Source organism: Bubalus kerabau, chromosome 10 (assembly GCF_029407905.1).
Source record: "Bubalus kerabau isolate K-KA32 ecotype Philippines breed swamp buffalo chromosome 10, PCC_UOA_SB_1v2, whole genome shotgun sequence".
Taxonomy (NCBI): domain Eukaryota; kingdom Metazoa; phylum Chordata; class Mammalia; order Artiodactyla; family Bovidae; genus Bubalus; species Bubalus kerabau.
The window spans coordinates 5,698,016-5,710,856 of NC_073633.1; the positions used below are offsets into that span (position 1 = coordinate 5,698,016).

At 38.9% G+C, this 12,841-nt stretch overlaps 1 protein-coding gene across 9 annotated transcripts in view; it reads right to left on the minus strand.

The window, feature by feature from the left end:
* The window catches only part of APC (APC regulator of WNT signaling pathway), a 132,649-nt gene that overhangs the window by 95,110 nt on the left and 24,698 nt on the right, over positions 1-12,841 (minus strand). For 3 of the 9 annotated variants that reach the window (XM_055536500.1, XM_055536498.1, XM_055536495.1), the window contains exon 1: positions 1,626-1,733. The exons of 5 other annotated variants lie outside the window; for them this stretch is intronic. The gene's annotated coding sequence lies outside the window, so the exon portion shown is untranslated. Of the gene's footprint in view, positions 1-1,625; positions 1,735-12,841 lie in introns of those variants that run through there. One more of the 9 variants, XM_055536491.1, reaches the window with a different exon arrangement.

Consider the following 12,841-nt stretch of genomic DNA (forward strand, 5'->3'; position numbering starts at 1 on the left):
ATAAAGAATAAAATTGCTTATTTATCAGTGAAAACCAGGCTAGTTTTATTCAAGTTCAATTCCTTATCTTGAAAAAAAATTTCTAAAACAAAAATTAAAGGTTCTTTCAAGACTTTCTAATACATAATAAACACTACTTAAGATACATTGACCCTGGGGCGCTTTACAAAGCCACTGCCATCCTGATCAGAGAGTAGGGAGGTGTGACAAGCTGGCTACCATAAATATGCATAAAGATAAGACAGCATTTAAAACTATACTCAATCTGAAAACATGTTTTTAGACGTTTAATGAAAGGAACAAAAAACAGTGCAATGAAAACACTTGATATCAAGAGTATATCTTATGAGTATTCACTAGACAGAAATATATCTAAAAGAAAAATCATGGTGCTTTAATTTGAAATATTTGCCTATAGACTTTATTCAATGATATCTAAAAGTGACCAAAGAGTAATATAAATACTTAATACAGATCTTAAATATTAAGCCTATGAAAAAATTTATCACAATAATTTTTCCCAAAGTAATTTACATTATAAAGTGATTTACTCTTGAATAACCTAATTAATAGCAGAAAGCTATGTTAACAAAGGAAAAGATCCACTGCTTCATACATAATTTATTAAGATTTCCTAAAGGATTTATCTGAAGCAAAGAATTTGAACATCTCTTCTGTGATACAGAATCCAAGTGTCTGATACATTCCACTGTCAAAACATTCATAGTCAGATATTCTTCCTACTTTTAAAAATCTAAATAATTTCTTCTATACAGGTTGTAATTATAAACTATGGTTTTTTATAAAAAGACTTCTACTAACAGCACTGCTGCAAGGGTTCTTACTCCTCTGCAGTTATCATTTCAGCCTGGGTGGGAGAAAGCATTGCTGCAGTCATTTGCAAAAAGGCACTAGGGTTGTGACTTCAAAGTAACAAAGGCACTGGTATCTTTTTGCCACCCTATTCACAGGCAGTTCACTCAGACCGTTTGCAAAGGCAGGCTCTTTGGTAACCAAAATTTCACCAATCAACCAAAGCCACCACTCAAGCTCTGCAGTACCTGCCTCCACTTCTTCCTCCTCTCCCAAGCTGCCCTTTCCACAAGGTTCACATCAGCCATCAGCAGCAGCTTTGTATCCCCTCTCTTGGCTACCACTGCATGTGTCCCTGTGGCCAGGGAGGAAAAGAAGCCTTTCAATGGGCTAGAGCTTTCGCCCCTGCCATGAATATGCTCATTCTTTGTTGTCCTCTACCCGTTTCCTTAGATACTGTTATTCCACTCTACTCTGTCAACAGGCATTATAAAAACAAAACCTCTTTCTAGCTTCAAAAACAGCTCTCTCTCACCAGTCTCCCCTTAACACTCGTACCCCTCCCCCTTCTCCCTCTTCTGTCAAAAACCCAGGATCAGAAGCACAGGAAATCCATCTCCGGTGCTGCAGTAGGGGGAGGTGGGGGGAGACGCCCCTGCCTTTTCGCTTGGCGTGTAGACCCTGTGCCAAGGTAAGGCCATCGGCTTTAGACAGTGCAAGGAAAAATCGCCTCCCCCTCGCTCCCCCCCGCCCCCCCTCCGCCCGCTCTCAACCCAGGCAGCAAGCTGGGCCAGCGCAGCTCCAGCACCTACCCCATTTCCGAGCCCAGCAGCACCTCCATCCCGTCTCCAGTGACACCCAGGCGGGCTGCGCCAATACAGCCACATGTCGGTCACGTGTGCGCGCGCGCAGCCAATCGGCAGGTCCCCGACGGGAACGGGAGCGCCCTGGTCCGCATCCAGCGATTACACAGCGGCTCCACGCGCCTCTTTCCGACTCGCACTCTGAACTCAAAGGGCAGCAGAGCAAGGGCCCCGCCCCGCCACACGGCTCCGAGCCCGGGCCGGCACCTAGCGCCCCTCGACTCTACCTCCGGGCCACCCACTGCAGCCGACGGAAGCTGACAAGCAGTAACAGTGGGGTGGGGGAGGTCCATGGGGCAGAAAAATTATTAGCACGAGATACTAGAGGTGGGTGGGTAACAAATTACATCTCATTCGTTACTTGCTAAGATTTACAGCTTTGCACCACAGAGAAAAAGAATTCTACTGAATGTATCAAAACAAATAATGTTACACTGCAAATCACCGATTTGCTAGGTAAATCACTGGAACTATGAATTAAAAACACAAGTTTCCAGAAAAGCTATGATGGCAGTACAGAAGAGTAGTTGAGACCAAAATCATGAAGTCACACAGTCTGGATTAAATCTTCTGCTCCTGTGATTTACTAGCTGTGTGACTTTAGTCACTTAAAGGCTCAGTGCTTTTAATTTCCCCCACAAAATGGGAATAGAAACGTTGGATAGAGGAGTAAATATATATGAAGCAGTATTCAGAACACATCCTGACACAGTAAATGCTATAAGTCACTACTACTCTGTGACTTGAATATTTCAATGCAAATTCCACATTTCACTTAAATTTAACCAAGTAAAGCTTGAATTATTTTTTATTAGTTAGAAGGACAAAATCCAAATTGCCAAGGATTTAAACTGGATTTAAAATCTGGTTTAAAATGTGGGGGGTGGGGGGAATCAGTTTTCATGATCTATTTCAAATTTAAAAGAATATTTAACATTAGGTCTTTAAATGAAATATATTTATTATGATCTTAATTTTTCAAATTAATAGCAAGAAAAGCACTGAGCAAGCCATCAAACAGTGTATTTGGAGCAATTTCATTTTAATAAAAATGGTATAAATTAGAAAAGTAATGGACAAATAGCAAAATGCCCACAGATATACATAGAGTGGATATTCACGGCAGTTATCCATGGAAGGTGGATTACGGAGTAATTTCTGCTTTTCCTTTCTGCTTTTGGATACTTTTTTCTTTTGTCTCTGTATTATAATGCTTATATAGCAAATACTCCCTAAATATTTGTTGAATGAACAAATGAAACACATATTATTAGTAATTAAGAAAAGTATATATAATAAATGAAAAGTTTAAATATATTTAGAAACACCTTCCCTTGATATTTGAAGTAAAAGAAACATTAATCAATTTGGTTCTGTCCTAAATATCTCTTTTGTCAAGATGACTTAGTTTTACAAAAGGCTTTCAAGACTCTCTTACTGAAAGTGCATGATTCATTGACTAGGACTTAGTCATCAACTATTTGTGACAAATTCAGAATAGATAATTCCTCATAAGGCCTAAAGCTTCTAGAAAGAAAAAGTACCCTTCTAAACACAGAATTTAAAAAGCTTTTAAAATAACTTCTTAGTACCCTAAGAAACAACTCCTGACTCTGACTATGAGTCAAGCTACTATTTAGTACACCAGTTTGTAGCCAAAGTATTTGTCTAAGTTTTTATTACATGTGTTATAAAAGTGCTTCAAATGAAAAAATTTTACAGAAAGCTATGACCATTATACATTCATCAGTCAATATAATTCAAATCAAAAAACAAGCCAATCTTAACACTTTACAATGTTTTCAACTGAGTTTTTTTCAGTAAGATTTGCAAACCAGTTTTCTCAGCAATTCCACAAAAGTTTGATTTGCATTTTGTATAACAATATATTTAGCTATTTTTAAAAATTATTTATTTTTTTAACTGAAGGATAATTGCTTTACAATATTGTGTTGGTTTCTGCCATACATCAGCATGTATCAGCCATAGGTATGTTGGGGAAAGCACACTGACTGAAACCGCCCACCCTGGCCAGGCACCATAGTAACCATTTGCATGAGTTGTTTTATGACAGGAGATCCTGATAAGGAATAGGGAACTAATAAGCCACCACCAACCCGAAGAGTTCGGGAAAGGCCAAAAGGAGACACCGCGTGTCCATCCACTTCCCAGAATCCCTCTCGCTAGCATCCATCTTGGTTGAGCAACGCGTGCGCCACCAGGAAAGACTCTGAATTAGAATGACTGGCAAAAGACCACCTGGAAACTAATCCCATCACCATAAAACCCAAGACTGCAAGCCACGTGGCAGAGCAGTTAGTTCTCCTGGGTTCCCTTACCCTGTGGAGACCTGGGTGCCCTTTTCCAATAAAATCTCTTGCTTTGTCAGCACACGTGTCTCCTCGGACAATTCATTTCCGAGTGTTAGACAAGAGCCCAGTTTTGGGCCCTGGAAGGGGTCCCCCTTCCTGCAACAGGTATACATATGAATACCTATATGTACATAGGGATACTCCCTCTCGAGTTTCCCTCCCACCTCCCATCCCATCCTAAGCTCCCTGAATCATACAGCAGATTCCCACTGGCTATCTATTTTACACATGGTAGTGTATATGTTTCCGTATACTTAGTTATTTTTAAAACTACAATTAAAAACATATACAATCAAAATGTATTGGCACAAATTTGGAAACAATGGAGGTCACTGAAACATTAATTTGTGCTGCTGCTGCTAAGTCACTTCAGTCGTGTCCGACTCTGTGCAATCCCATACAGGGCAGCCCACCAGGCTCCGCCGATCCTGGGATTCTCCCGGCAAGAGTACTGGAGTGGGTTGCCATTTCCTTCTCCATGATTTGAGCTACTAGGTTTACATGTATCTCAGAATAAAGCTCCTGCCATCCCTATTTATATACAAATTTCATATTCAGGCTACATATATCTGTATGCATTAAAAATATTTTCTGATTAAAATGTACTACAGAAATAAGTTACAAATTTCATATTCAGGCTACATGTATCTGTATGCATTAAAAATATTTTCTGATTAAAATTTACTACAGAAATAAGTTGTATATTAAGGCTATTATAAGACTATACCAATAAACAGTCACTGACTTCAAATGATCTGTGCTCATCAGGATTAGCTCGTCTGTTTTTAATAAATATTCATAAGTAAATGTTGAGGGCTTCCCTGGTGGCTCAGACAGTAAAGAATCTGCCAGGGGGTTGCAAAGGGTTGGATACGACTGAGTGAGAAGGCAATGGCACCCCACTCCAGTACTCTTGCCTGGAAAATCCCATGGATGGAGGAGCCTGGTAGGCTGTAGTCCATGGGGTCGCTAAGAGTCAAACACGACTGAGCGACTTCCCTTTCACTTTTCACTTTCATGCATTGGAGAAGGAAATGGCAACCCACTCGTGTTCTTGCCTGGAGAATCCCAGGGACGGGGGAGCCTGATGGGCTGCCGTCTATGGGGTCGCAAAGAGTTGGACATGACTGAAGCAACTTAGCAGCAGCAGCAGAGTGACCAACACTTTCACTTTTCAAATAAATGTTATAAATACGAATGCATGCATGCTAAGTCACTTCAGTTGTGTCCAACTCCTAGCGACCCCATGGACTGCAGCCAACCAGGCCCCTCCGTCCATGGGCAACAATATCAGCTAGTATAAAATGAGTTAAAACCAGTGAACTATAGTTTACGTTAAAAAAAACAGAAAAACCCTCTGAACCTTCCGTAACTTAAAAAAAAAAAAAAAAATAGAATAGAAAGAATAGGATTCTATTCTGAATAGAAATAATAGGATTCTTAATATCTTAAACTTTGCATTCCACTTTGACATGAGCATGTTAGGCCCAGTTTAACACTTGTGATTTCAAAAACCGACAAGAATACGGGCAACAATATCAGCTAGTATAAAATGAGTTAAAACCAGTGCTCTGAATTCAGCTATTTCGACTCCTGCATTTTGTTAATACTCAACTCTTTCTTTACTGGAGACCTCAAATAGAATAGACTAGATTAATGCCTACAAAGAGATCAATGAAAGTTGTTTTCTTTAAAAGTAATAATTATGTATTGAAAAGGCGTGTACTAGTATAGGTTCTCCAGGGGCTAAGGAATCAAATAAACCTCAAATCCATCTAACCACCTTCCAGTCTTTAGATCTGTACTGGGCTAGGGTATGACAAAAAAGCATAAGGAGAAAATAAAGTCAGTCACATTTCAAAGACCAGCTGGTTCTGAAGACCAATTCTCTTCTCTCTTCTAGTTTTTATGGGACACGAGAAGGAGCTGAAATGTTGTACAGGCAATGGGAGTTTAGGTGATGTATAGACTAAGTGGTAAAAAAAAAAAATAGACCAAGTGGGAGGTACATAACACAGTCCTCATATAATATATATGTGTTCTGTGTTACTTCAAAAAGCAAGTTCCAAAATTGGTCTCACTGAGCTAAAATCACGGTGTCTGCAGGGCTTTACTTCTTTCAGGAGGCTCCAGGGAGAATCTGTTCTCTTGCCCTTTCCTGGGTCTAGAGACCAGTTGCAGTCCCGGCCAAGGGCTCTCTCCTGCATCCTGGAAACCAGCAGTGGGGGACTGTGCTTCTCAGGTCTCAGCTGTCACTTTGCTTCCACGGGCATTAGCCTTTTCTCTGACTCGTGCTCTTCTCGTTTACATTCTCAAGGACTTACTTGAAAGACTGTTCTTACATTGGCCCACCTCCACAATCTGACAATCCAGGGTATCTCCTTAGCAACTTTAATCTATCTTCAACCTTAATTCCCTTTTGCAACATAATCCAACATATTCACAGGTTCTGGGGATTAGAAAGTGGACATCTTTAGGGAGCCATTATTCTGCCTAAACTGCACTAAAGTTTTATCTTCAACTATTCTAAAATTTGCATCCTAATACCAGTCCAATCAAACTAATCACTTGAAAGTGAAAGTGAAGTCACTCAGTCCCGTCCGACTCTTTGCAACCCCAGGAACAGAAGCCTACCAGGTTCCTCCATCCATGGGATTTTTCAGGCAAGAATACTAGAGTGGGTTGCCATTTCCTTCTCCAGATATTCCCGACCCGGGATTGAACCCGGGTCTCCCGCATTGTAGGGCAGACGCTTTACCATCTGAGCCACCGAACTAGTCACTTAGCCAATTCTAAAACTCACCTTAAATACAGAACTTTCTGCCTTTACTGTAATGTGGTACAGTAGAAGGCTCCAGCATACACAGACTGAAGAATCAGGTTTCAAGTTCTGAATCTTTCATTTCATAGCGCTATGGACTCCGGATGTCACAACTATTCTACTCGATTCTACCTGACTCCTCTTTCATCTGTAAAATGAGAATAACTGTTTGGCTTATTTCATAGAGCTGTTATAAGGATCAAATGTGTAAGTATAGACAAATTTTATAAACTATGAAACACTTTTTACAAGTAAAGGACTATTAATTGCTCTATTGGTTCGAATCAAGGTTCAGCTTAAACACATATTGGTTCGAATCAAGGTTCAGCTTAAACACAGATTTCCATGAAATAATCGACCATTCCACCTAGACTCAATCCACCCTCATCTTCCCTCCATCGTTCCTGCCTCTTTTATGGTACAGACATATTGGTACCTCTGTGTACATCTCCTTTCCTAGTCCTGACTGTAAGAATTCTAGGGGAGAGCCACACCGGATTGTATGTTGAACGTCTCATGGTGTACACCATAATATGCTGTTTATTAAGTCCTATTAGTATAAGGAATGATTTGAAATTAATCTCCAAAGGGCATGCAATGCAGATCCCGCAAGGCATAATAGTAATGCAAATGCTGAATAATGAATATTACTGTAAAATATAACCATCTACAGATGAAATAGAATGCTTTAAATAAAAACCCTGGGCCCTCTAGGTTAAAAAAATGTGATGCAGCCTTGGGGTTAAGTTTCTGAGGTTGGGTGGCTGCACAATAAAATCGCTTTAGGAGCTTGAGAAGTTTGAAAAACGTCATTAAGTCAGAATCTCTGAAGACGAGGTCCAGGCACAGGTGTGTACTGTCAGAACTGCAGAGCACCGTGCGTCACTCCAGCTTCTGCTATCAAAGCTCCTAATGCACTACAATAGGGAGCCTGTTTTGAAATATTTTTAAATTCAGAGGGCTATACAGCCTAATGCATCTGCCTACAGAGGAAAAAAACAAACTTCTTTTTTCCTGTCAAAAAGCTTCCTAGTCATGTATCAGCAATTAACATGAGAAAAACAATAGGGACTAATATACAGAAAATGTTCCACTACAATAAGGAATCAAAGAAATAAAAACAAAAGAATATCATTTTCACCTATTAAGTAGAAAATGGTATTTTAAAATAATATTGTGGGTCAGTGAGGATACATTAAAAAAAAATAAGCAGTAGCTTTTGAAAGTCCTTCAAATGCTTATACTGGACTTTCCTGGTGGTAGAGTGAATAAGAATCTGCCTGCCAGTGCAGGGGACATGGCTTGATCCCTGTTCTGGGAAGATTCCACAAGCTGCAGAGCAAGGAAACCCGTTCGCTACAACTACTGAGCCCCCACGTTCTAGAGTCCACAAGCCACAGCTACTGAAGCCTGTGTGCCTAGAGCCCCTGCTCCACAACAAGAAAAGCCACAATGAGAAGCCCCTGCACCACAGCAGAGTAGCCCCAACAGGCTGCAACTAGAGAAAGCCTACGTGCAGCAATGAAGACCCAGCACAACCAAAAATAAATGAATAAATGCATAAAAATAAAATGGTTATCCCAGTGCACCAGCCCCAACCAATACAATATTATAAAGTTTAAATAAAAATAAAATAAAATAAAATAAAATGGTTATACTGAAGTAAGTACAGTTAAAGAAATGATCTTACATACAATCAGATACAAATATTAATATTCAAAGATACTCAGTATTGTCTCCACAAAGGAAATTCTAGAAACAAACTCAATGATTGATAACAACAGCTAGGTTGATTATACTTTTGGCACACTTAAAGATAGTTAAAGTTATGCCAAATGTAAAAGGATAAAATACATAGGAATACATTTCAACCAAGGAAGTGAAAGATCTGTACAGTGAAAATTATAAGTCAGTGATGAAAGAAACTGAAGACATAAATAAAGGGAAAGATATTCCAAGCTCACTGATTGGAAAAATTAACATTGTTAAAATGTCCATACTATCCAAAGTGATCTACAGATTCAACGTTATCCCTTTCAAACCTCCAATAGCATTTTTTACAGAAACAGAACAAACAATCCTAAAATGTCTATGGAACCACAAAAGACCCAAGATAGCCAAAGGAATCTTGGGGGAAAAAAAAAAGCTGGAGGCATCCCATGTCCTGATTTCCAACTATATTATAAAACTATAGTGATCAAAACAGTATGGTAGTTGCAAATCAATTATGCTCCAAAAAAAAAAAAACCCAAAAAAGACACTAATATAAAAACAGACATCAGATCAAGGAAGACAATAATGCCCAGAAATAAGCCTATGCAAATATGGTAAATTAATTTATAACAAAGGATCTAAGCATATACAATGGTGACAAGACAGTCTCTTCAATAAATGGCATTGGGAAAACCGGACAGCCACATGTAAAAGAATGAACTGGACCTCTATCTTACAACGTGCACAAAAATCAACAAAAAATGGATTAGAAACTTATATTTAATACCTGAAACTGTAAAATTCCTAAAACATAGAGTGTAAGCTCCTTGATATCAGTCTCAGCAATGATTTTTCTTATGTGACACCAAAAAACAAAGGCAATAGAAGCAGAAACAAACAAGTAGAACAACATCAAACTAAAAAGCTTCTACACAGAGACAGAAACCATCAACAAAATGAAAAAGCAACTTATCAAATTGAAGAAAACATTTCTAACTCATATATCTAATGAGTTAATATCCAAAATATTGATTACATTTAAAAAACCACAACTAAATAGCCAAAAAACCAAACAACTGGATTAAAAAGTGGGCAGAGGAACTGAATAAACATTTTCCCAAAGAAGATATCCACAAGACCAGCAAATACATAAAAAGATGTTCAACATCACTCATCATCAGGGAAATGAAAATCAAAACCAGAACGGTATTGCCTCACATCTGTTCCAATGGCTATCATCAAAAGTCTGAAATAACAAATACCGAGGAGGATGTGGAGGAAAGGAAACCCTAGTGGACTGTTAGTGCGGATGTAAATTGGTGCAGCCACTATGGAAAACAGCATGGAGGTTCTTCAAGAAATTAAAATTCAACTACCATATGATTCTGCAACCCTACTGCTGGGTATGTATCCCCAAAAATGAAAGCAGGGTATGGACCAGAGTTCTGCACTCCCATGTTTACTGCAGCATATCGTTAACCAAGAAATGGAAAAGTGTCTATCAATGGGTGAGTAAATGAAAATGATGACACACACACACACAATGGAATATTATTCAGTCATGAGAACGAAGGAAACCCTACTTATTTGGGACAACACGGATGGACCTTGAAGGCGTTATGCTCAGTGAAATATGCCAGGCAGAAAAAACAAATACTGCATGGGATCACTTATATGAGGAATCTTATTAAAAAGTCAATCTCATAGAAAAAAATAAAATTATGTCATGGAAGATAATTAGATACAATTGTATTATATAATTCATGTGACATTAAGTGAAAATGGGGAATTATCAAATTATTAACTCATAAATATTTATAAATATTATTTATAACACTTATTATAATTTAATAATTAAATGTATTAATTATAAAAATAAATTATAATAATTATATATTAAAGTGAAATACATAATTTGTAATATGATACTAACTAGCCAACTAGCTTTGTCTTTTTTTTTTAATGAACTATGTATGTGCACAGAGAAGACTGAAAAGAGATCACTAAAATATCAAGTGTCTTCCCTGGGTGTAGAAATTATAAAGACCGTAATTTTTCTTAATCTTATAAAATTTCTACCAACACACATTATTTTTTTATTTTTTCCTTCAATAGTTAAGTACCTCTAAGTTGGACACAATTTGAAATCATCACATTTGAAGGAGAAAAAAATTAAGGTAACCAAAGGTAGATCCAGGTACATATATAAATTGTGGGGGAGCCTTTCTTAAGGAAAATACAAATTAATTCAAAATTGGTACTGCTCTGGGCTTACCTGGTGGTTCAGAGGTTAAAGCATCTGCCTGCAATGCAGGAGACCTGGGTTCGATCCCTGGGTTGGGAAGATCCCCTGGAGAAGGAAATGGCAACCCATTCCAGTATTCTTGCCTGGAGAATCCCATGGACAGAGGAGCCTGGTGGGCTACAGTCCACGGGGTCGCAAAGAGTCGGACATGACTGAGCGACTTCACTCACTTTCACTGCCAAAGGGCGTAGGAACTGCAATTAAAGATTACTATTCACACACGTAGAAAACTGAGGCTCAAAGAAATTTCAGAATTAATTCAGGTCCACCCACAGTGAAGTGGCAGTCTGACTCCTAAGCCAGTGTTGGTCAAACTACTTCATCCTCATAAGCACTTCATGTTAGATCATCTACCTAGATCTAAGTACAGGAGGTGCTCTATATCCTTGGATTCTACATTTAACCATTGTGGATTCAACCAGCCATGGATCAAAAATATATAGCAAAGATTTGGGGAAAGTTCCAAAAGACAAAACTTGCATTTGCCAAGCAGCCTGGCAACTACTTACATAGCACTGCCAAGGTATTATAAGAAACCTAGAGACGATTTAAAGTATAAGGGGAGGGATATGTGTACGTTATATGTAAATACTATGCTGTTTTATATTAATATAAGGGACTTGAGCATCTCCGGGTTTTGATATTCTCCAAGGTCCCAGAACCAACCCCTCACAAATACTAAAGGATGACTGTGTTATCTCCCAGAGCAGCTTGTTTCTCCTTCAGAGTCTCATGCTTCATAAACAGTTATGTGTTCAGTTTGCATTCCCAACCAACAGTGTAAGAGGGTTCCCTTTTCTCCACACCCTCTCCAGCATTTATTTTTTGTAGACTTTTTGATAGCAGCCATTCTGACCTGTGTGAGATGGTATGCTCACTGTGGTTTTAATTTGAATTTCTCTGATAATGAGTGATATTGAGCATCTTTTCATGTGTTTGTTAGCCATCTGTATGTCTTCTTCGGAGAAATGTCTGTTTAGTTCTTTGGCCCATTTTTTGATTGGGTCATTTATTTTTCTGGAATTGAGCTGCAGGAGTTGCTTGTATATTTTTGAGATTAATTCTTTGTGAGTTGCTTCGTTTGCTATTATTTTCTCCCATTCTGAGGGCTGTCTTTTCACTGTTGGTGGGAATGCAAACTAGTACAGCCACTATGAAGAACAGTGTGGAGAGTCCTTAAAAACCTGGAAATAGAACTGCCATACAACCCAGCAATCCCACTGCTGGGCATACACACCAAGGAAACCAGAATTGAAAGAGACACGTGTACCCCAGTGTTCATCACAGCACTGTTTACAATAGCCAGGACATGGAAGCAACCTAGATGTGCACCAGCAGATGAATGGATAAGAAAGCTGTGGTACGTATAGACAATGGAGTATTATCCAACCATTAAAAAGAACACATTTGAATCAGTTCTAATGAGGTGGATGGAACTGGAGCCTATTATACAGAGTGAAGTTAGTCAGAAAGAAAAATACCAATACAGTATATTAATGCATATATATGGAATTTAGAAAGATGGTAACGATGACCCTATAGGCGAGACAGCAAAAGAGACACAGATGTAAAGAACAGACTTTTGGACTCTGTGGGAGAAGGGCAGGGTGGGATGATTTGAGAGAATAGCACTGAAACATGTATACTACCATACATGAAATAGATCGCCAGTCCAGGTTCGATGCACGAGACAGGGCGCCCAGGGCCTGTGCACCGGGATGACCCTGAGGGATGGGATGAGGAGGGAAGTGGGAGGGGGGGTTCAGGGTGGGGAATACATGTACACCCGTGGCTGAGTCATGTCAATGTACAGCAAAACCCACTACAACAGTGTAATTAGCTTCCAATTAAAATAAATTACCAAAATACAGTTACGTGTTCAGCTATTATCATCCTAGCACCTAGCTCTGCAGCAGCAGATGCTCAATAAACATTTATTGAGTGAATACATTTT